The sequence below is a fragment of the Sphaeramia orbicularis genome, chromosome 2 (assembly GCF_902148855.1).
Source record: "Sphaeramia orbicularis chromosome 2, fSphaOr1.1, whole genome shotgun sequence".
NCBI lineage: Eukaryota > Metazoa > Chordata > Actinopteri > Kurtiformes > Apogonidae > Sphaeramia > Sphaeramia orbicularis.
The window spans coordinates 16,152,343-16,177,136 of record NC_043958.1 but is presented as its reverse complement, the minus strand read 5'-3'; the positions used below and the strand labels follow the sequence as shown (position 1 = coordinate 16,177,136).

The window sequence follows — 24,794 nt, the reverse complement described above, 5'->3', positions numbered from 1 at the left end:
TAAATCAACAATAGGAGTGATCAAAGTTAGCGTAGTCTGTAAACACTGAAACGCTACATTAGATTACAGTACAGCAAGTTGTGTTTCAGCAGGGTTATTATAGAGAAAGCTTTAATCATTTCGCTTCTATTAGCTGCTGCTCGTATCGCCCAGGGACTTCCATTAGAATTAAATTAAACAGTGGAAATGTAAATATTGACAACATATGCATAATTATTTATTCCACAAGCAACAAGATCAGAAAATTATTGCTGCAGCATTGTGTTAATATGAAAACAGAAATATCTGAATTTGCTGTTAATAAAAATGCAAATCACATTACAAAACAAAAATACAATAATAATAATAATAATAATAGTAATAATAATAGTATTTAGGGGAGCATTGAGAAAAGTACAGTATGGTTGTTGTTTTTGCAGATATAAATGCGCGCCCTTTTCTCAGCTGCTTTTTGCATAAATATTTTCAACCCGTCAGAGGTCAGAGGTCAACAACCGGCGACGGGCCTCCTCTGGAAGCTGTCTGTTTTTTCTAAGAGGGTAATCAATTACCAGGAGGCTGATCTTTGCTGTCGCGTCCCCCCTCGTTCCGGCTTCTTCAGATCAGCGACGTCCACCACCCGCCGCCACCCCAACCCACCCATCTACACACCAGCCACCTCCGCCGCCATCATAAATTTGAATGTAAAACAAGCTCACCGGCACAGGGTTAAACACGTAATTAGCCACGACAAGCCAATATGAGGAACAGACTTAGTCAGAAAAAGAGAGAGCACTATGGTAATGCGGGAGAATTCGCAACAGCCCTGCGAGGCAACGAGACGGGACGTAAGGAGGGGAAAAAAAAAAGAAAAGGGAGGGTGTGCGAAGAAGATTTCACATGCAGATATTAGAAATGCAATTGTCTTCTGCATACGGGGCGTCGGTCTGGAAATTGACTTTTTCATTATTCAGTTAGTACAATAATTAAATATTCGATGCCCTGGGTTGGTGAAGCTACTGAACCACACCAAGGATATTTAACCGGGCCTGACAGATGTTTTAAATAATGTTTATTTATCAAAACTAATATAAACTGCCCTAAACTGTCACTCTCCTGTGACCTGCCTCAGATTTCTCCAGGCTTTGCATCAGTAACTTACATCCATCTCCATTAAAAAAAAAGTGAAGAAGAGTGAGAAAAGTTTGTCTTTCTTGCAGCTACTTTTTGTTTGTTTCTGGTAGAAGTGACTCGATCTGTTGAGAAAAACTTGAGAACAAAAAAACAAGATCTGGTTTGTCCAGATGAAACAACGACCCAAATGTATAAATTAATAAATGAATACATGAGTAAACACCAAATAAATATCCGCACAGATGAATTAATACATAAATTCATTGCCATATTTATTCATAATCTCCATAGCAACACATTTGCTGGCCACAGCAGATCTGAGAGGGGAAATATCATTATACAATAATTAGACTTCCATCCACTTTCCATTGCCCATTACCAAATATGAAATATGCTATGTATTTACATCTGAAAATGTCAATCCTATTCAATATCACCGCGTGATTTGCAAGTCATGTAGCTCAGAAGACCCATCAAGGGAAGAGGATAAAAAGGCAAAATGAAAAGAGATTCTTTACAAGTCCAGCCAGAACATGCGGTATAAAGGTGCAGGAGAGCCAGGGCATGAGAGGGATTACACCACCAAAAAAAAAAAAAAAGAAAAAAAAAAAGGGGAAAACCTACAGAACACTCAACAGGCTTCAAAACGGCAGATGGATGGATGCCAGTGGTGTAGGAGAACACCTCAGTCTGAGGTGGCTTTCATGTGTGAGTACTCCTGTCTTTTCTTCTTGCACTTTCCATATTGGAAAACGCTTATGTGAGTTCAGGTTTTGCAGTATTTCTGATTAAACTGACGGTGAAGAATTGGCAAACTCTGAAGAAATGACACCAGGGCTTTGATTAATACAGAGTTAGGGTTGGGGTTAACTTTAGCAGTGATAGTGACCTCAGCCTCTAGTCTTTAGGCTCCGGAGTTACACTTTCCATGTTGGACATTTGGATTCATCTTCTGCACAAATTTTAATACTGAAACTAAAGATGCACAGATCAGGGTTAGGGTTGGGGTTCAGGGGTCCTCTTCAGTCCACTGGCCTCCCACCCCAACTTGAAATTCTAGTGATGCCAGGGCTTTGTTTAATACAACAGGGATAGGATTAGCAGCGATACTACAACCCCTTGTGTGTAAAGTACTCTTATCTATAGGGTCAGAGTTGTCTGTTCTTGTAATGTTACACTTCTAATGTGTTTATGTGTTTGCACAACTTCTACACTTGTGGAAAATAAAGACTTAGGTCAGGATTGGGGTTAGCAAAATGGAAGGATAATCCTATCCCCAGAATGTACTGAGTGTAGGAGGGGTAGAGTAGGCAATGACACTACCCTTAAATCTGCCTGTGTGATTACTCCTGTGTTTAGGGTCAGGGTTAGGGTTGCTTGGGTTGTCTTGTTCTCTGATGTTACACCTTCCATACTGGAAAACTTGTACTCTGGTGACCAAAGAGGTGTTTGTAAGTGTATGTCTTCACGGTCAGGTAAGGAATTATTCAAGGAAAGATTTAAAAAGGTAAATTTAGCATTAAAAAACTTAAATTCCAGTGAAAGAAGGCTTTTTTCCCCTCAGGGATAGGGATATGATTACTGTTAGTGTTCTTTCTACTTATCTACCCCTCTCCATGGGTATGTTTTCATTTATTTGTCTCATTTGTGTTTGCACTAATGGAAGCATAAGAATCAGATTTACAGTTAGAAAATGTGAGGAAATGATACCAGGACTTTTTAAGACAGGCATTAGTTGTGATGTTGGAGTGAGATCCTAAAGAGTTACATAGGGTTAAATCCCAAATATTTAGGATATGTTGAAAGAAAACTTAGTCGGTTTTAGCTGTAGAGTGAGGATTGACTTTACTTTTATTGGAAAACATTTGCGTGCGTACTGCCTTTATACAATTTTCTGTCTGCACCCCCGGAAACCGAAGAGACACAGTGACTTTGAAGCAGCATGTGCTGCTGTTCCCTCACTAATACAGCGGCAGAGTACAACTGCAGGGTCATGTTCAACCTCTACTCCACATCCAGCCAAAGTAACACTCCGAGAGGCGAACGGCACGCAAGTGGTCTCAAACACTCTTGCGGTGGAACAATGCGCCTTCCTTTGGATCTTTTGGAGTTTGTGGAAATCCATTTGCATTGGCAACAGGTAGCGGCGCTCAATAGGGGCCCCAAAAATGTCTGGTTAGAAATTCATCTGCTCCTTCACATCACAGATCTCCAGCGGGCTCAACAAGGGGAGAACAAGAAGAGGTGGTGGTGGTAGTGGGTGGGTTGGGGGGGGCATAAAGTGGTGAAGTGCTTTTGTTGACAGGCTCCAACAACTTATAGTGATCCTTCATTGCTGCGTTTGATGGACATCTGAGCACCACTTGTGAAAGTGTGGGGGATGGTGAGGAGAGGGTGGCATGTGCAGGAGGGAGGGAGGGAAGGGGGGGTGCTACGGGGTTGGGAGGTGCACAGGGTGTCAACGCAGGGACTGATGGAGTGTGCGCTAAAGCACTGTATTGAAAAAAATAAACAAATCAGAAACAATTAAGTGTGAACTCTCATGGAATATTCATAGGCGAGCAGCCTTTGCGTGACAAGCCATCACGCCACCTCCAGTCCATTTTTTTTAATTCCTCCTCTCCATGTCCTGCACACATGGAGATGTGCCTGCCACTTAAATCAAATTAGTCATTAGCAAATTGAATCAACAATTAGAGCAAAAGAGCTACATGGCATTAGCGTCAGTTCAGTCATATTTGTCAACCTATCAGAGCAACCTCTGGAGTAGTTTTTCCTGCGGTCCAACTCCAACTCAGTTGCTCAGGGCAGAAGTTCCCCTCCGTCCCTTTTCTGCCACGGTCACCTAGCATCACAACAGCCTCAGACCACTGACACTTTTTTTTTTTCTACAGCCATACTGAATTTGTTTTGTTGGGCTCATTTGATGGATCCGGTGGCGGCCCTGATCGCCCTTTCTCTCTGCCTCTTCTGGATTATTTGTATCGACATTTCTCACTCCTCTCCACCGCCGCTTTTAGTTAGAGGCTGTCAAAAACATTGCTGGCGGAAATGGAAGTATCCTCATTATGCAAATACTGGGTTCCACTGATGGCATGTTCTGTTTTTTAAATTGCATCTCCTTGTCAGAAGTCAAATTGTATTTGAGTAACTTCAGAGAAATTGTCACTAAGATTTCAATTTGCTTTGCCCGCAATGCCACCATCAATTTAGTCAGAACAAATATAGACATATGTTTATTTCTTTTAAAAGGGAGTGTGATTGTGTTGTTGTTGGCCACTTTATTCCTAATCATGTATTGTTATATAAGAAGAGCTTGCACAGGCAGAGAATAATGGGAGAACAAAAAGTTTGGAATTAAATCATTTCAGATTCAGATTTTTTAATAAAATATGATAAACAGCAGTGGTTAGTGTATATTTTTAAATGATTTTCTGCTCACAAACACATTTCTCTCAGAGTGAGTTGACAGGGCATCCTCCAAGGAAATATTAATAATCATGTTCCATTAGACGTAACAAGGAAACACAGTTAGAAGTGAGCTTCTTGTAAGCTGCATGAATAAGCAGATAGATGGAAAATCTGTAATTGTATCTGATTTTTAATTTGCTTTTAAAAAGTTCTGGGACTTGATGGGGATTGGTTGCCGGAGTCACTGCTTGAAAGTTTATGAATAAAAACCCAATAAAAACTTTGCTAAATTCCCCAAATAAACTGCTTTGTAACTTTTCAAATAAAAAATAGTATTAAATATTTCCATTTCATGATGTGGAGTGTTCTCTGAATGTGGTTTTGAGCTTGGAAACGGCTTCTTTTAATCCGTTAATCTTTAAAAAATAAAACAACAACCTTCGAAACCTGATCAATTCAGAAACTAATATTTGGGGCAAGATTTAAAAAGGAAATTAACTTAGTAACCTTGATCATAAACCGAAACCAATGCTGATCCTGCAGGTTTGAAACTTATAAAAACAAATATTAGGTTGTGGGTTTGTCTCCAGGCTTCCAGTCGGCAAACAGCCCTGTCAGCACGGGTCGATACAAATGTACTTTACCGGATACAATCTGAAACAGAACTTCTTTAACTCACTTCCTCTGTGAATTAAGGACTTATCAGAAAAGCATCAAGAGAGCTGGCTGTTTACATCTTTTCAATTTTTGCTGGCCTCAAATCCAGATGATTTTTCTGTCTGCTCCACTTAAAAGCCTGTATCAAAGTCAAACAACACTGAAAATGTAAATCCAAGGATCAAACTCTGTGTTGAAATTGGCAAAAGTCTGACTCTGTTGCCCACTATCTTCCATCATTGTTACAACAGAGATACATGACGCCTTAAATCAGGAGACAGCAACAAAAATAAATAGCGCCTGGCTACTACAAGCCAAAAAAAATAAAAAAATAAATTAAAAAAAAAGGAGGAAAAAGTGAGAAAAAAAAAACAAAAAAACGTCAGGGTCGATTTTAATATTCATGAATTTTCTACCAGCTCAGTTCAGCAGTTTCGATTAAGCATTAATTAGGAGCCAGAGGGGAAACCAAACAAAAATAAGGAGCTGAATGACTAATGAAGGTGGTTGAGATGTGGGTAGACTGCCATGCCACTAATGGTGCGGTGTTATGGGTGCTATATGGGCAGGAGTGCCAGTGGTGTGGGCGGCTAGACGCACCTCTGCCCACACCAGAGATCACACTCTGAGAGGAAAAAAAAAAAAAAAAACACTCTCTGGCCATGGAAGAATAACATACTCGCCTCCAAACAGTGAGCCAGTGCTGCTTCCATTCTCTCTCCTCCTGCTGTCAGCTGTAAAACCTCCCAACTTCAATTTTAGGGGGGTGATTTGATCGAATTTTTTTGTTGTTGCTCCTATGGGCGATGGTGGAAAATGTCGACAACCCCTGGGTGGGTTTGTGTTGGTCTGGATGAAAAGAGGCGTCCACGTCGAGGTCAGATGGAAGCGTTGGGGAGATATGAGGTTTCAACAGTGACACATAAAGCGGGAGATGTTGTGAATATCTCTATCAGCCTCACACGCGGGCTTTCTTAAAGCGAAAGTTGCTAAAAAGTTAAAGGTCAAGTCGACTGGAATTGAGCATTTTGCCACTTTTTTAATATTATCATTTAAATTCATTTGGGTAAAAGGTCTGCAACAAAGTTATAGTCCAACACTACAACATTTTGCACTGAAATAATCAATTTGTGAATTCTATCTTTGCAGCAGAAACAAAATAATTATCTGTACTTAAAGCTGTGCAAAAGGAAATAACAAAGAAGCTGCAAAAAAAACAAGAACAGCAATTTTAGGCACCAGGAGTTACACTTTATACATTATTTTCTGACTTTTCTTATTAATTCTTGCAATGTTCTTCTGGAAAACCTCACTTTAAATCCCAATTGTATATGTTGTCTTACCAACAATAAATATAATTCATGAAATTAAATCTTCCGCTAAAACTTTATTTTAAAATGTACATTTTTCTGATTATTATTCTAATTTTTTATGCATTTTTAAGTGAAAATTTTTATTTTTTCTGTGACATAGCTAACAAAAAGTCCATAAATGTGCGAAATTACAAAACCAAAAACCTTAAATAACATGTTTAAAATGCATGTTCATGTTGTGAACACTTTACTAAAATTGTAATCTAAATCTGAAGATTATATCACAGCTGTATTTATGAGTATTTTTACATAACTGCCCTTAGGTTTATTTAATATGTCAGCCCTAATTTGAGGCTTAATTATAAGTGTACTTCATGCATTTACAAGAACGCAATGTATATGTATGACTGTGCCGGAGTTGAATTTATTTGTTAAATATGAATAAACAGCATAAATATGAATTTGGCATCACATATTCATTCATTATTGTCACGACTGGAAAATGTCAGGCAGGGCACAATTTACATCCTATAAATATTTTCACCACAATTATTCATCTTTGCTTAAAAAAAAAAGGTTGAGCTGATTCAAAACTAAAGTCCAGTTAAAATATGATGCTTTTATGTTGTTATTGGGACTTTGTGGAAAATGTAGAAGATTATAGAAGAGGGGAAAAGTAGGGGGAGAGAAAGAATGAAATAATCCCCAGGAGGAGGACAGAAAAACAGGTTATCTTTTCTTTTATCTGTTTGAGAAAGGGCTTTGGCGTCTCCTCCCCCCAGTAAAACAAGGATAAAGGGAACAGGGGAAAAAATGATATTGTTACAGAGGTATTATCCTTAAGCCTGGCCATGATATTTGAATTGTATTGGTGAATTGTAATCAGGTATTTTAGCTTAGCGCCGCTGCTCTCCGTGTTGAACGCCTACCATCTGGTATTGGACGACAGTATGACAGACAGAGGGCTGGGGAACGATGAGGAGGAGGGGGGGGGGCGGGGGGTATGACAGAAAGACAGAGAGAGAGAGAGGAAGCTGTTATCCAACTGAAAAGCCTGGTGACTTTAGTTTCCCAATCTCTAAATCTACACATTGTAATGTAAGTCCACAGACAGGAAGCCCAGAGCAAACAGTGTTTGTATGAGCAGATATAGGACTGGAGATCCCTTCCAATCACCAGGAGGAAGTTGGTGACGCTGGGGGGCTTTGTTCACTCTGGATAGGTAAGAAAAAAAAAAGAGAGGAAAGGGAAACACAGCTAGTGTGTAAATTGTCGGGCTTTTTAGTGACGTTAAAGCCCAAATATCACTTTCCATTATTGTCCTTCCATTTTGTTCTGTAGCTCTAAGATAAGATGGTTTGCAAATAAGTGTGGTTTAGCTGAACGCCGTTTTGGCTCCGTGGTCGGTCTTCATTAGGTAACACAGGTAAGTATCATTTAATGGTCACCTGCAGCTGTGGGAGTGGCCACAAGCCTCATTTAGAATAACCATCCGTACAGACAGTATTAATGGTACAATTAAAGGTTAAATATCACATATGGAAGGGAATTTATGAAGGGAAAGAACATAGGCTGGGCCAATCTTTCCTAATTTTACAGCAGCTTTTCTAAAAATATGTGTTGGATGTTGTCATGATTTGTTAATTCTGTGCGATAAAACAGTCATAATTATCACAATGTAATTTTATCAGGTTAATGACATTTATCACAACAGACTTTCCTCTTTTCTTTGGACTCTTTTGACCTTTTACAGTCAAATAAAGTACATTCATAACATACAAAATGTAATTTGTAAAGATTAGGCTACAAAATGATCATTAAAATATTTGTAAACTGTGTGAGAATGACAGTGTTTTGTGCAGATCCCTTAAAGGAACTGGCAATACAACAAAAATGGCAAGTATTACAATATAATTAAATGTCACAATATTTATTAATGCTACACAACATACAATGTGTATTTTTCTTTTGGATTTATTTTGCTTACACCTGTCATCCACAATGCTGCATTTATTGTTTTACTTATGTACATTTTAATGTTGAAAATACATTTATTATGAAAGAAAATTGTTATGTTTGTTGAACAGAGTTTGAGTTTATCACTGTTATCAGCATCTATCATATCAATCAAATTTTCTATTGTTTTTTACTTGCTGTCACACATATTTTGTAATCCTATGCTCTGTCCGTCAGACCAGGACAGTTGTACATCTGTTTAAAAAGAAACATTTTGCTTTGCAGTCTCTGTGAAACTGATAATTGTGTTAATTACTTGTTTTATTTTAGAAATATGTTTAGTTGACAGCAAAATGTAAACCTTAAGAACAAACATTTCTATTTGGTAATGACATTTATTGCCATCAGATTATATTGTATAATTATCACTGTTATTTTATCACCCATAAACAGGGCTCTTTTCACTGTCTCTAGCAAAAAAAAAAAAAAAAAAAAAAAAAAAAAAGCATATAAATAAAACAAATCCTCCATCTGTGGTTGGAAACCTTATTTTTCTCTATGTAAAAATACCAAAATTTCAAATTAATTTTAAAAAAACAAGATGAATAATTTAAATCAAATGAATATATAGTTATTTCAATGGAGTTACTAACCACAGCTAATATCAGCTAGCTAACTGCAACAATAACCTCACTTTAATTATTACACTATAAAAACATGCACTTTATTTCATATTTATTGTGTCTGGACTCCACTTTGTCTGATGTTAAACTGTCTTTGAGTTGATAGGAATTGTTTAATTGTTGTAAACTGCTGCAATTTAGCGGCTATGCTAATCCTGGCATATTTACTTTGGCAATATATATTATGTTTATTAATGCGCAATGTCGCTTCCAAAAAAATAAGAATAAAAAATGCAACAAACCTGAAGTAAATTCTGAAACCTAGAAACTTCAGATTTCAGTATTTATAAAAGATGCAGTTAAGCTTGTAGATGCAGTTAGTCTGCTACCATTGGTGAAACTTGTGCAAAATTACAAAAAGTCACATTAATTGCATGGATAAAAGTGCAACGTCAAGTAGAATCACAGGCATAAACTGGTTTGACCACATTACAGCTTCCTGTGAGGACTGATTGATGCAGGACTGGCCTGGATGACAATGCATTTTCTATCTCATATCTGTGATTAAAAAATATGTCAGAGAACTCCAAGGAACTGTCCACAAACCTGCTGCAGCCATGGCTGATGTTTGGGCTTCACACAATGCTACCAGCCATTGTGAACACTTCAGTATCCTTTACATCAAACATCACTTTCACTTTAATAAAACAACAGAACATCAGTCTCTCACTGTCACCACATGATCTGCTCCATCCACTTCAAACACATCTACACACAGAAAATAATAAGAATATTCCATCTTATCAAACACAATAATGACTAATAATTCCAATATGTTGTTCCAGTTAAACTCTTGCAAAAATTAATCTAACCTTGTTTTGGGACTTTTGGTTCAGCTGGAGGTCAAGGGCTCTGTGGAGGTTTCGGTGACTGAGTCTTCTCATTGGTATTACAATATATTATTTCATCATTATTGTCATATGTTCATAATTTGGAGTAAGACTGAAAAAAAGATGAGTTTATCAGTCATCATATAAATGTTAATCAGAAATAAAGACATCTTAGCAAATTTCAATTACATTTTCAAATGAATTATGTATGCACTGTATCACACAATACAACAATATACTGTATATCACATACACAAAGTTCATACGACATTAAAAAAAATAAAGTTTTTAAATTGCACATTTGAGAAAGACAATAATAGTTTAGAATTCAAACACCAGATAAAATCAAATGAAAGAATCTTAACAGATTATGAAAATGTAGCAGTTTTAATTTTGTTAAAAAAAAAAAAAAAAAAGATAAAGTCATATTATTTAAGACAAAATAAATACATATTAACAACATAATCAAACCATGTACAGTAAAACCAAAAGAATGTCATTAATATGTGGTAATGTGTTTGCATTACAAAAATGATGTTAAAGGAATGAACATGAACGTTCTTATGCAACCTAAATGTAATGTATTATTTGATCCAATAAATCAATAAATTTGGATTTAAACATTAAGTCTTATAAACACACCTATGAGAATATTTCCATATGAGCCCTTTAATTCCCCTGGATCAATATTTATGTTCATGTTTGACATTTTTCTACCCATGGAGTAAAAAAAAAAAAAAAAGAGAAAAGAGCTCATCTGTCTCGGGGTTGGCTGTTTTGACCCCGTGACCCTGGCCCGTCCGATGAGAACCCTCGTTTCCATTGACGACGCTCCACAGAGGAGGGTCCTGTTGCGGCCGGTCAATCCCTGCTGGCTGAATCATGTCCTCACTCATCCATCTATCCATCGGCTGCAGCCGCCGCTCAAGTGCCCTTCACTCTGCTGCTTCACAGGAGACTGAGAGCTGCCAAAAGAGAGATCCGGTCTGCAGATAGAAAGAAAAAAATATGCTAAAAAAAAACCCACAACAGGTCTTTTTCATTCAGTGTTTGCCGTTCAATATAGTCATCAATCTACACAAAAAAGCGTTGAGAGGACGCTCTGTTCAGATTCCAACCACAGGAGAAGATGTTGCATCATTCTGCAAACCACAGATACATTTTTGCATTAAATCATAGCTTTTTTTTTGTTTGTGGAACATTGATTAAAATGCATTACTGAACTATAATTCAGCCACAACTTGTCTCAAACAGCATGAGGAAATTGGTCACAATACAAAGACTTTACATGTTCACCACACATGGTCCCATTGAAGGTATGGTGTGGTTTATATTTCCATCTTCTTCAAAAAACCTCCGTCTGCAGCTGCAAGCTCAGTGTTATGTTTTCCACACAGTTCATATCCTTAAGTCTCTGACTCCATTGGTACAAGGTGGATGCAAGTTCAACCAGTTCATAGTGACCATTACATGAGCTACAGTAACAACAAAAATTCAACATTTTTCATCATTTCCAGGAGTAATGTCCTGTGGTTAAAATGACCTGCCAATAATTTCCTTTTTTTTCCATCATCCTAAGTAACCTCCAATCCCAAATAATTATGGGAAACATCTAATATGTTAGGTTGTAGGGTTAGGGACAGATCATGGTTTGGTTCTGTTGGTTTTGTTTGTAGCCAATGCTTAATATTAGGCTTCTCAGCTTGATTTTTATCGATGTTCACTCCCAGATTTTGTCATTTATTGCTTTGAGTTTAATGCTCATTAAGCCAAGTTTGTTTATTTACTTGGGTATTACCACTAATAGTATGAGTACTTATTTATTTAGCAACTTTTTGCAAAATTATATATTCACTTCAACAATTCAGTCAAAAAGTCGAAGATTATTTGTTTGAAGTGTTGTTATAAAGGCCGATCAGCTTTTTCCTGCTTTCATAATTATATAAACCTTTAAAAACCTACAATAAAGCTTTAGTTAAAATGTCACCAAATACATCACATTTAATTTTTTTAATCACGTTTTTGGACTGTCTCTGTAACAACCTAAGCCTAATGTGACAATGATCTAAGTATAAAAACTGTTACATACAGAAAAATGAAAATATAAAAAAATGGATATTATGCATGAATATTAATGCTAAAATTCACCAATATGCATCAGTACACCAGTGTAAAAGTTCCATTTTATTTACTGCAAGCACAACTATTATTAGAGCTCTGTGTTGTTTTAATTTAGAAATGTGCAGTAATTGGTGACCAATACTTTTATATTTATCAGGAGATTGCTTCCTCTGCTCTAAACTGTTTTCTCTCATCTCTGCTGCCAAGTCTTACGGTCAAGTCTTGTGTGAGCGTAAACAAAGCTGAGGCTGAGGCGTGTTAGAAAAGTGTAAGCGGAGACAGAACAAGGAAAAAAAAAATCAGGTCTGTACGGTCTAGGCCTAGTTTTATTCACTTCACTTGTGAAAAGGCCACGAAACAAACAGCAGAAAGAGAGTCGACGCACCAGAGACACTGATAGACGAAGTAAAATGCAGATAGATTGGTTAATTTATGACTATGCTGAATGTTGATTCCTGCTAAATCATGCTGCATCGTATGAGTAACAACGGGTTGTAATAAAATATCACATTTCATTGGTAGCTGCATCTTATCTTTAATGCATTAGATTACATGTTGCATCGGCTTCAGCGATCCCTAATTTACATGTATGAATTGTCGTTTTTGGTTCAAGCACATTGAGATTATCTGTGGCTTGCAGAAATGTACGATGCCAACATTTTATCCCGCTTAAACATCGGTCATTCCCGAGTGTACCGGTCGATTTTCTCAAAGTCATGGCTGTTTTGCATAAACATCCCCTTCTGCAGGCGGATTCAGCCGCTAACATGAGTTGTCATGAGTCGAACATCATATGAACATCTTCTCGGGGCGGCGAGGGTCAAACACAGAGAATAACACTGATTATCAGCAACAGCTCTGGGTGACAGTGAGTGCCCTAACAATTGACAAAGGGAAGTGTGTGAGGTGGAAAAGGGGGTGGCAGTATCAGGGTGTGGGGTTTTAAGGAGAGGGGGGGGCTTCTCTTTTCTTTCTTCTCTGCCTCGCCACCTATCACAATTCATTACCACAAATTAGGGTTCAATAAAATTGCTATTCAGAGATAATTAGGAGTTGGGTTTGTGGTTGCCGAGGTCGGGAAGGAAGGGCGGGTGCTGCAGGGTCGGGGGGTGGGGGGCGGGTGGAGGAAGAAGGGTGAGGTGGTGGTGGTGTCAAGGGGGTTGCAGACAGAGGGGAGGGAGTTGTCATCATGACCCGAACCAACAAACCGAGGGTCTGCAGCTGGGGCAAGTGAAGTGAGACTCTGATCTGATCTGTCCCCCCTCCCTATATGATGGCAAGACAAAAAGAAAACACACACTCTTTCAAACCCCCCCACCCCACTCCTTTTCCTCTCACCTGCTGAGTTGGGAGCTGCTCCAAATTAAACAAATTATTTCAGGCCTCTCTCTTTCATTCTCTGTTTCCCCCCCTTTCAGAATAAAAAAAAAAAGTGGAGCAACGGCTCACCGGCAAACAGTGATCCCCCATAAGGACGGCGGCTAATAAGGTCTGTGTGTGTATGTGTGTGTGCGTGTGTGTGTGTCTGCACGAGTGTAAGAAGTGGCTGCCGGAGTGCAAGGCGAGAGGAGCTGAGGTTATGCCTGCATATGTGCACCAAGCTGAAGAAGGTTTGTCTTTAATTAACACTTTCATGATAGCACAAGCTACCCATCTTCGCATTTGTGAAGGAGTGAAATATTTGCCGGGGTGACAGAATATGCCTGAGAGCAGTTCTATTTAATTAAGACGCTGAACATGTAGTTCTTTTGTATCACAATTATTAGTAATGACTTATTAATTATTCAAATATGACAATAAATTGGTCATTTTGGTGTTGAAACAACAGCGTGTGTGCTTAAAAGTTTATTAGAAGTGCGTTATTTCAGTGTAAAAATAACATTTTCTCTGTCAAAGTGAACACACAGGACTTAAGCTATAAATAATTAATAGATAGCCTGATTAAAATATTTAAGTACACCATTGAATCAGTGCAAAGCACTTCTTCAGAGCACCACCTTCTCAATGTTTTATCCTCTCCTCAAGAACATCCTCTTCAGTCAAGAACTCTTTGTTCAACAGTGAAGCAGAGGGACTAACAAATTAGTTAGGTGTTGTAAAATAGCGTAATCTTCTTTGATTTTTACATATATTTTTATTTTATTTTGGAGTGATGAATGAGAAAAGAGACAATGGTAAAAGTTTGACATTTTTAACTTGAAATGTTGCCAAGATGAGTGATATTTTTAGATTTTAAGTGGAGTAAAAATATTTACTCCGAATTTTGTAAATATCCTAGTATGGACTTCCGCATATAAAACAAGTCATTTAATAAGATAAGATAAGAAAAGATTAAGTTAGGTTTATTGAAAGAACATTCTGAGCATTTCATATGTTTCAAAGTCTTTTACAGGCAAATAAATTACATTTAAGCAAATAATCCATTTATATCACTGCCATAATTTTTGGCCACAACTGTAAGTATGAACAGAGCATAATAATAGGTAATACAATTTATAAGTAATAAGGATAAAATATTTAGAGATAGAAAAAAAAGTAGATGTATCCGTAAAAACTGCCCATAATAACGAAGGACGTGATGTTTACATTTATAACTGAAAATTAATATGAAGCTATAAAAAGCAATACAGTCAATGCCCACTCACATGCATTAAAACACAAAACAGTTTCATCTTCTACTTATCTGAAAGACAATAGAAAAAAAAAATAAAAAAAATAATAGTTTAAGCAGAACATTAAGAGAAGTTTAGTAAATATGAGTAAATGTCAGTTTTACATATATACACTCACATGCATATATTAAATATAATTATATTTAACCATATCTTCGAGTTCATGAGATAACATGTGTTTGTTTTTTTTTTTTTAGGTAAGTCTTTCCTGAGGGAAAAAAAAAGAAATGCTCGTTAAACACATGAACATATTTTCATTCAAAAAGAAAAAAAGTGATAAAATCCTTCATATGCAAATATAACATATTTACATGTGTTGAATTTCTATCTATAAAATATGAAGTGAAACCATATGTTCAAATGATCTATGAAATCTATTAAAGACTGGAACAATTTCACATTTTACATATGTATAACCCATAGAAAATATATGTACATATTTATACACATAATGCTATTGCCTATATGGCACAAACCAGTATCCTCATATATGTACACTGTTGGAATAATTTTGTTTTCAGATGCATTTCTATTTTTATTCTTATTTACACACATCAGTAATCACCTATGATTAGCTGTAATGATTCCATACTGAGTCCCACTTATACTTTATCTATCAAGAATAAATCACAGTGTGGATACATTGCCTTAAAGGTACCATATATGACAACACCAATTTAGGGACAAATGTGTTCTATATTATGATTGTTTGGTCTCTGTGATACAAAACACCAAAGAAGGGCCCAGATAAAACCACATAAACCTCACAGATAACTTTGTCAACTTTAGTTTGTTCACTTCCCAGTGCTGACATTCAGCTGCTTGGTTAAATCTGTCAACTTTAACTCCACTTCTTCTCTCTTGTGGCTGTTTGTGCCCTGCATCCTCCTCCTCCTCCTCCTCCTCCTCTTCCTCCTCCTCCTGCTCTCCTGTCTCCTCCAGCTGCCTGCGTGTAACTCTGGCTCGGGCCCCAGCGCCACTGGAGGGGCCGTGTGAACCGGCCAGTCCGGTCACCTCGCATCAGTGTCGGGCTGGAATGCGCCGTGGCCCTGGCCCTGGCCGGGGACACCACTCTGGGGGTTGTGTGGGGGTGGGTTGTTGGAGGTTCTGAGCAGGTGCAGGAGGGATGGGGAGGGGGGTTATGTTGATGTCACGTCCCCGCCACCCATTGTGGTTGGGGGGGACATGGACACCGAGGGACACAGAGAGCCTGTGGGTGCACCTCTCCAGAGGTCACCGTGCCAGATCAGAATCACACTGTGAGCCTTTACTTATTAAGTGGCTTTCTGTGCACCCGATGGTTAGCCAGCACTACACGACAACCAAGCCTGTTCCCTCGCACAAAAAGACCACGGTAAAGAGATACCGGCTTGCTATTGAGACAGCCACTCTGCTGTTGTGTTTGCCCTGCTACTACCAGCCACTGTGAACAAATATGGCACATGATACCAGAGGTGTAGCATTCCTTCCCTCTTTCCTTCTCCACTCCTTGTTGAAAGAAGTCCTTTACACACCAAACAGAGCATCACAGACTCTCTGATCAGCAATTATGCACTTTAGAGGTATTAAATACTGTTGAGGCGGGGGGGGGAGAGGGGCCTCCAGGGACCACCAGCAGTCCGTAAATACACTTCTCTCCGGAAAATGAAAGGAAGAGACCTGCCATTTGTAGACATTATTCATGCATTAAACGCAACGCTTGGGTAAAACAATTATGTCGCATATATTTCAGCTTTATTTACTTGCTGTGTCTTGTGTCGTCTGCAGCAGAACGGCGTGTGTGCACAGTGGATGACAACTATCATAAGTTATTTGCCGCGTGTGCATGTGTACGCTCATTTGTGTTTAGCTGCCGTTACTGCTCCGGATCTATATTTATCACCAGCGGAATAAAGGTGAGAGATTAGCCAATTTCTAAGTGGTGAACTGGCACAAAAGATTATCATCAATTAATATGCCATAATAACTGGGTTCACTTTCATATCTACTGTATGCATTTGTCTTTTAAAGTGATCTGGTTTGACTGCCTCTCCTGTAATGTATGCTAATGTGAGTAAAAACACTCTGGGTTGTCTCAGAGGAATAGGAATCCATATTGGGATTCATACCGGCAGCGTATTCCATTTTCCATGTCGAGAAAAGTTCTTCAGCAGCCAGTGTGTCTCAGCAACTTCAGATGTGTTCTTTTTTCATATTGTTTTCCCAAAGTTGTGTCTGAGAGCGCAGCCTGGTGGGTAGCCAGAGAGCCCATTATTCAAACTGGGGTCCTGACACCAGTTTATGGCTGAATTACATTAAAATGCATGTAACTCGACTTCAGCGGAAATAAGGAATTGTTTTAATATTCATCCAAAACTCAGCAGGGTTTTGTCAGTGTTGGCTACTCTCAAAATCCTTTCATTGTTTTTTTCCTACAGTATTGGACCACACAATGGAAATGGAAATAAAAAAAAAAACAACAACTTTGTATTAAACACAATGTACCGTTAAAGTGATAACTACACTGTTTCTTTTTTTGACATCATCTGGCATTAAATCGATGGAAGCTGTGTCACATTTTTCCCTTGTTTCTCCAGCAGCTCCTGTATTTAGTGTTGAAATCAGCACAGGGAATTTACCGACTGACTGCTCGCTTTGCAATTTTGTGCACGTAGGGCAGTTTCTCCGAGCGGAAGATTATGTACAGTAAAAGCAGAGTATTATTTTTTTTTGGTTTTGTCAGATAATATTCTCAGTTTTCAAGAACATTAACACAGCAAATAGGCTTATGCAATAAAATACAAGTATGTTTAGATGTAATAGTCATTTTGTAGAGACTGTATTTAAGAAAAGAGAGCAAAATTAGTGCACTATAGACAAAGGCAAGTGTATTTATATTACATGTGTCATATATAAAGGTAATTCAAAACAAATGCAAAATAGAAAAACAAAATACAGTTAATATACAGAAATACAATTGAACTGAAGTGCAGTGTGTGTTACTCCAGAATTACAGTGCAATGAGACTGCCTTAGAGGTTATTCCTGTGCATGTGCATCAAGTGGATTCATTATACAGTGCACTTACAACACATTTCAGAACACAATCAGCTTTTAAAATGTCTGTTTGGGTAAATCTAAGCTCTATTAGTGGTTTAAGATTAAGGTATCCTTCATTGTTGCAGCAGTGAAATGTGTCTTGGACAACAGTGTATAAGAGCTGTGATCCAATGTTGGCATTTGATTCCAACATCAGTGGATACAGACAAATATACAAACCAAAAACATAAGAGATGGCAGAATACTCAAAAACATTAAATACCAGGACAGGGGTCTGCAACCAGTTATGTAGCTCTTTAGCCTCTCTCCATTGGCTACCTGTGGCTTTGTCACAAAAACATACGAAACATAAGGGAATGAATCACTATATTTACTGAGTTATCAGACTGAAGCCATTCTTTCATTGTTATACTGTAAAAATCACTTTTTCAACACTCATCAATAAAAATGTGCATCCTTTGTCAGAATTTGGTGTTTTTTTCCAACTGTTTTGCTTATTGTATTTGTGTAATTGCACATTACTCATAAATGCACTAAAAATTACATTGCTGTGATGGTAATGCAAAGGTAAAGTGCCAAATTATCACTTTAAGGTGAAATTGTAGAGGGGTTAAAAGTGTCTTTGTCTCTTCATTTATTTTCCCCCTTACTAGTCTAAAATGGCTCTTTAAATTGTAAAGGTTGCTCACCCCTGCAGCATCTTTGTTTTGTAGAGTTATGGACGTGGCGAGAAACTGTGGCGTTCATACTCCTGGTGTAAGATGTGTGAAGGATGCTTCAGTGTTCTTCCTGACCACAGCCTCTTCATAATGGAATTGGAGAGAGCAATATTCTTTCTTTCTTATGACTTTTTCAATCCAACTTTTGCAGAACCTTGCTGCTGTGCTATATCTAATAACACTTTCTACAATGGTGTTAGAGAAAGTTAACATAACTTTCTTTAACACCAATAACAAAGGCTTGTTCTGGTTATTTACAAGTATATCTGTCAGTAAGTCTAGGAGTGACTGCTTGGTTCATATTCTTTAAAGACACATTCATTTCCAGTGATTTTTATAGACTAGTAGAAGCATGTCAGTCTATTCTTTAGCTAACTGAAGCCAGAGTACAGGTTTAAAAGTGATACTGTGCTCTTTTCTGTGAGTGCTCATCTTTTTCAGACGTCCAGTCAGAAGAACATTACTGTTGATACTGTTGATTACCATTGATTGCAACTATATCTGTAAGTAAACAAAATCCTGTATAGGACATGTGAAAGCCCTGTTTTCAATATCTGACAAAGTAATAAACTATTTATTATTCACCCATGTCTTAGTCAGTTCTTCATTTTTTCTCTCCTTATTTGGTTTCATTTCGGCTGTGAAATCCAAACCTTTACAAAAGCGATACCATTAAGAGCTTAGGGATACAGTTTATTACTATGCAAGAATAAAGTATTTGTTTCTTAATGAAGTTTACAGTATATACAAAAGTATTAAAGAAGTGCAATAATTTTAGGTTGAAGGTTTTTTACTATCACTAAATATAATATGTAAATGATATTAAAACACAATTCCAAATAAGTAACATTTAATGCATAATGAATGTGGTGTTCTTCTAAAGTCATATCACTACTGCTACTGTGTAACGAAAATAAATCACACATGACACCCCTGGATCTCACAGACATTTACTGACAGATGTATGAAGAAAAAAAAAAAAAAAGTACTAAATATATACCATATATTAAAAATCATTCTGCTGTTAAACATGTATACACAGCAAATGAGTAAAATAATGTAATGACCACTACACTACAATAGACATTTTACATAATTTTCCAGCAAAGTGGACTTTTCTGTACAATGACCCTTTTGTCGTAACCATTGTCATAGGGCGCCACACTGTGACTCTCATGATAAACTTTTTTCACAGTCAAAAGTCTACAATTTTGCAGGCTTGAATTCCCAATTTATGTTACTGTTTCACAAAAAAGCACAAAGCTGTGTCATCCAAGACATTATCCAGGCCCTCTCATCCTCCCACACACCTGTTTCCTAGCTAATGTAAAAAGCTTTATTCCTCCCCTTCCTTCTTATGCAACAAATAAATTCAAAGACAATTTCTCATAACAAATTCATGAGTCCAAAAGAAAATAGCCATTCAAACAAGTCAACGAAATCTTGCAGAGAAAATATATCCTAATAGCGGCTCAAAATGTGGACTGCAGAAGCCTGAAAATAGCAGAAAAACCTCAACACTGTAGTGTGCACATTGATGTACAGGGGTTTTCTGGTTTCTGGAGGACTTAGTAACTGCGCTTAAAATGGGGGATCATGTGGATGTAGAATCTGGGCGCAAACACCCAAAAATTTGTATGTAATTTGACTGAAAAATCTATGGAAATGTGCATTTTTACACATTATTTTAGACTATTGCAAGCTTTTCCCTACAATTTGGAGATGAAAAAGTGCAAAACATGTGATGGCTTTGGGGAGCCTATGTCAAGGAATGTTTATATTTCCCAATAAAGAACATATATGTCAGATCATTTTGGACTATGATTGATTACCAAATTTATTTGTTTAAAAATGTGAAAAAGTTGGAGCAGATGGGTAAACAGCATTCAAAAAGTGCACAAAATACAACTTGCTGAAGAGTTCCACTGTCAACTAACAATATCCATAGTTACTATAGAGGCAGTCCACATTAATTTGGCTTTGGTGGTGCCAAAAATGGCTTAGGTGTGGCATCTAAGCCTTAGAATGGAACAGAAACTCCTGTTTACAAACCACTGGAATTAGTTTTCAGTCCTTCTGTTAAATCACATTGAGGAACTTGATGAGTTTAAGCAGTCTACTTTTATCAATGCTAGTTCTCAACACTAACAAAGGCCTGACATATCAGGTTTGTGAATGAAAAGGTTGGAGCAGATCTCGCAATTTGTAAGTTTTTGCAAAGTTCAAGAAGTTGAAACTGAACCAAACTCAAAACTCTGCCCACCACTAGACAATATCAGCTTGACAAAAATCGGTGCTCTAAAGTACATAACAAACTCAGGCGTTAAATCAAGAAAGTATAGCTTTTGAGTGGCGAGGCCTCTCCAAAGTGCTCTCTGCGGTTAGTGTACTCCAGCTGTACGGTAGCTGAAGCACCCCGGGCGAGAGGGCTTAAAGGACGGCGTGAGCGATGCGGCGCCTCGGTGTGAGGGGCGATGAGGAGAGGGGAAGTGACAGGAGACAGTTGCTACACACCGTGTCAGGCTGGCAGTGTCACACCTGGCAGCTGTCAATCACCATGCACCCCCGAACACCTCGCTTTCCCTGATATCGCCGGAGCCGCTGCCAAACATGCCTTGAGTGGTGTCATCCATCCACACATGAGCACTGGCTCACTATGACTGCACTCATCCTGTCACTGCAAGTCAGAGAGAGGGAGAGAGAGAACGGGGGAAAGGAAGTGGGGAGAGGGAGGGAAGCATCCATCTATTTACATATGGAAAGGTCACAAATAGCCTGCAGGCACTGTGCTAATTAGAGAATGTGGCAAAAAAAAACTCCAAAGATAAATTGAAAGACAAAAATGGAGAGTTATCTAAGTATGCTGGTGTAATGAAAGTGGGGATAAGGTGAATGGAAAGAGAAAGGAAGTAACAAAGCCACCAAAGAAACATTTGCTTTCAAAGGTAGAGACCCGAAAAAAGCATCCAAGTTTGCGAGTATAACTGCTGCGTTTTGAAATCCAATGCAATCATGGTGGAGAACTGTCAATGGTTCGTAGGATGAACTGTGGACTTCCTAAGCCCCATGTAGCTTTGGCTTGGTGGCTAGCTAACGCAGGCCTCCACCAGCAGACATTGACCATATGATGGTGTTCAGATGACCGGGCGTGTGTGATCTCCCTTAGCCAGATAAGCGAATCAACCTTTATAATTCATTGTGACAAGCTGACAGGGAAAATGAGTGTAAAATTTTATACTTACATGAATTTTTGTGTCAGATCACCGTCTGTGCACTTGTTTATCTGCCTGGCCATAGCCGAGGGCTCCTTTCTCCGCAGGCGCTTCACGGACTTTGTTTCCAGGCCTTCAGACACATCGCCCTTCGCCCTAGTGAATTTGCTGATTAATTTTGGATGCTCCCCTTAATTAACACCCCAAAGGAAAGTGTAGATTTCCTAGCCTGCCTTTGCTGCAGAACAAACAAAATGAGAGAGTCTGAAGAAGGATGACCTCAGGGAGACAGACGTGCTGATGTCCAAAATGACATTACAGGAGCAATGTGAAGGCCCCGTGATGCCAGGCCTAGACCTGGACATGGGCGATGCCTCAGGAGCTCTCAGGCCTTTTAATCAGTGGCTGGAAACGAGCTCCCTATTAGTCTCATTTCATTTACTTTAGCGTCGGTGGTGAAGCAGGCCTTGCATGATGCCACCCGATGCTTGAAACATGCTGTTCCTGTGCCAGTGCTGGTGCCGCCTCCGGCCTACGGTCATTAATTGGTGCCACTCTCTTACTTCCAGTGAAATTGGCAGATGATGGACAGGGGGCGAAATAAAAAACGTGATTTCTTTTCTCTTTTTTTTCCCTCTTCCCAACATCAGAGTAGATTCCACTAATTGGGTTGAATGGCGCCTATCTCGTCTTGTGACAGCCAAGCAGGATGCATGAGAAGCTGCGGGCAGCTTGGAGAGCTCTCACCCTGCCATGCCAGCTCAAAAGACATGCCGGCAGGAGGGGGGTGAAGTTGGAAAAGACATGCTGAGACAAAAGAGCACAGCTAGAGATCGCACGCTCACTTTTCGGAGACCTTGAACAAACAAACTTGCACTTTGTCTCGCTGAGGGCAAAAGGATACGCACATCATTGCTCAACCAGAAGGCAGCAAATCAGCTCGCAAAAAATATAAATAAATAAATCAAATAACATTGGGGGTAAAGTCCTCTGAGAGTTTCTCAGCCTCCTTGGTCTGTGCATAGTCAGTACATCACTCTCAACGAGTGATAAAAAGGTTGAACTGAACACAGGCAGAATCGCAGAAGAATAGCAATTAGGAATGAATGCCAAGAATTGACTTTCATAGCATACAAGAGTGAGTAAAAATCCACATTCTTACATAAAAATCTGCAATTATTCCTCAACATTTTGCACCTTTAAACCTCCATTTCTCACTTCAACATAAAACAGAAGGCTTTTTTTTCCTATTTTATCCCTCGGACGTATTGTGTCTTCTTATGTGCAAGCAGTTTCCCTTCTGTGTGAACGTGTAAAGTATTGAGATCACACAAAGACACAGAGATACACTGTCAAAATGTCTAAATTGGGAATACTTTGGAGGCATGTGACTGCAGAGCATAGGCATACAGTTTACATAACTGCACACTAATACACTGTCCAATTAGGGCCATTAAAAGCACATCTGATCCGGCCGCCTCCAGTAAAACAGACATGGATGTTTGAGCAGGTCGTCTCAGCTCTGTGTGGGACAATTGTCCACTTTGTGTTAGCCGAGATTCGGGGAGAGGAGGAGAAAAAGCAGAATTCCCATTACAAAAGGACAAGAAGTGCAGGTGTAATTGGGATATTTGGGAGTGTCTCATTTCAGGGCCCATCGGAGCGGCGGTGAAATGAAGCTGGTAAGACTAGAGCGTCACACTGGCAGGAGAGGCTGCCCTCTCACTCGCCTCTGCTTCTCTGTTTCGCGTTTCACTTTTACTGTACTCCCCTTTCGCTCGCATCTTTTCTTGCTCATTCTCCCTCCTTTACTCGTGCATTCTCCCTCTTCCCTCCTTCTTCCCTCCTTCTTTTTTTCTGCATCCTAACAGGACATGACACCGAAAGCTCGACCCCACTCCCCTCCTACCCGGCAATGATAGCAGCTTGATTGGGCAGGTATAGGTAACAAATGAGATCAATTAACGTGTCCAAGAGGGGCACCTACCTGAGAGTCCGGTTGCACTAAACGATCTCCTCATCTTTTGTTTCCCTCTGCAGGATTCCATTTGCAACCTCATCACTTTCCCGGGCTGCAACAATGAGGCCGATTGTTCCACTCCTACTAATGGAGAAGGCCCAAGAAAGCCTGGCCTCTTCCCCCTGGCAGCCCACGTATCTTTACTATCAGAACTCCAGCTTGGGACTGGGGGCAACCTTGCTGAAATGAATCCCAATCCCTTAACCCTCCTCCTGCCCCGCCCTGTCCACCTTTCCCTCTGTGCCTCTCGCTCAATTTCAACAAGCTCGATTTGTAGCAAATTTGTCTCTGCGGCTCCCTTTAATTGAATGACTTTGGCACTAACAAGGAGCTGATTGAGCTCAATAACGGCAGTGTTGAAGGTAGCGGTGCCAGACCGGACGTTGGACTGGTTTCTCTACACCATAATAAAACTGCCAATATTTTGACAGAAAACACATTTATATAAGTTACAGACAAAAGATGTGAATGTAACCTAGTTTTAAGACTTCTGCATTGAGTTTGCACTAGACCTTGGTGATATGGCCAAATAATTATATTCTTGATTTCTTAAGGATAATTTTTGGTTTTCTATTCAATGACCAGACGACAAAACAAAAATTATTTTTTCATTTAAACTACATGCCATATACACTTGTAGAAAAACATGAATAATCAATATATTACACAAAGCAAACAGGTTGCATTTTGAAAGGTCTCCAGAGGAATAATCATGTTTTTGTGATTTGACATTTTTCCCGATTTTCAGAAAGCAAAGCCTTGATTGATCAAATTAAGTGATTATATTGCCAGCCTTTGTTTGCATCTTGGCTTTTCAGAGTCAAAACTGACTATATTCGGTATGACAGGTTTTAGCTGGAGGAGCTACAAAGGGCAATGGGTGGCCTACAGCTACTAATATGTTCCTGGCACAGTAAAATATTAAACTTTATGAAACATTTGTGCAACTTGATGGTCTGATTGGTGTAATTTCTTAAGAATGAAGAAATGGTAAACTCATAAATGCATCAACTATTATTGTGTCTGTACATGCATGGATGTGTCTAAAA

General features: G+C 38.8%; 1 protein-coding gene and 1 long non-coding RNA gene across 1 annotated transcript; one reads left to right on the top strand and one right to left on the bottom strand.

The window, feature by feature from the left end:
• LOC115434446 (ly6/PLAUR domain-containing protein 6-like) overlaps window positions 1–24,794 on the bottom strand; it is a 1,359,089-nt gene that overhangs the window by 987,709 nt on the left and 346,586 nt on the right.
• On the top strand, window positions 1,547–24,314 carry LOC115435026 (uncharacterized). Its single transcript, XR_003937631.1, has 3 exons — window positions 1,547–1,821; window positions 23,597–23,663; window positions 23,766–24,314. It is a non-coding gene; the product is annotated as an uncharacterized LOC115435026 (long non-coding RNA).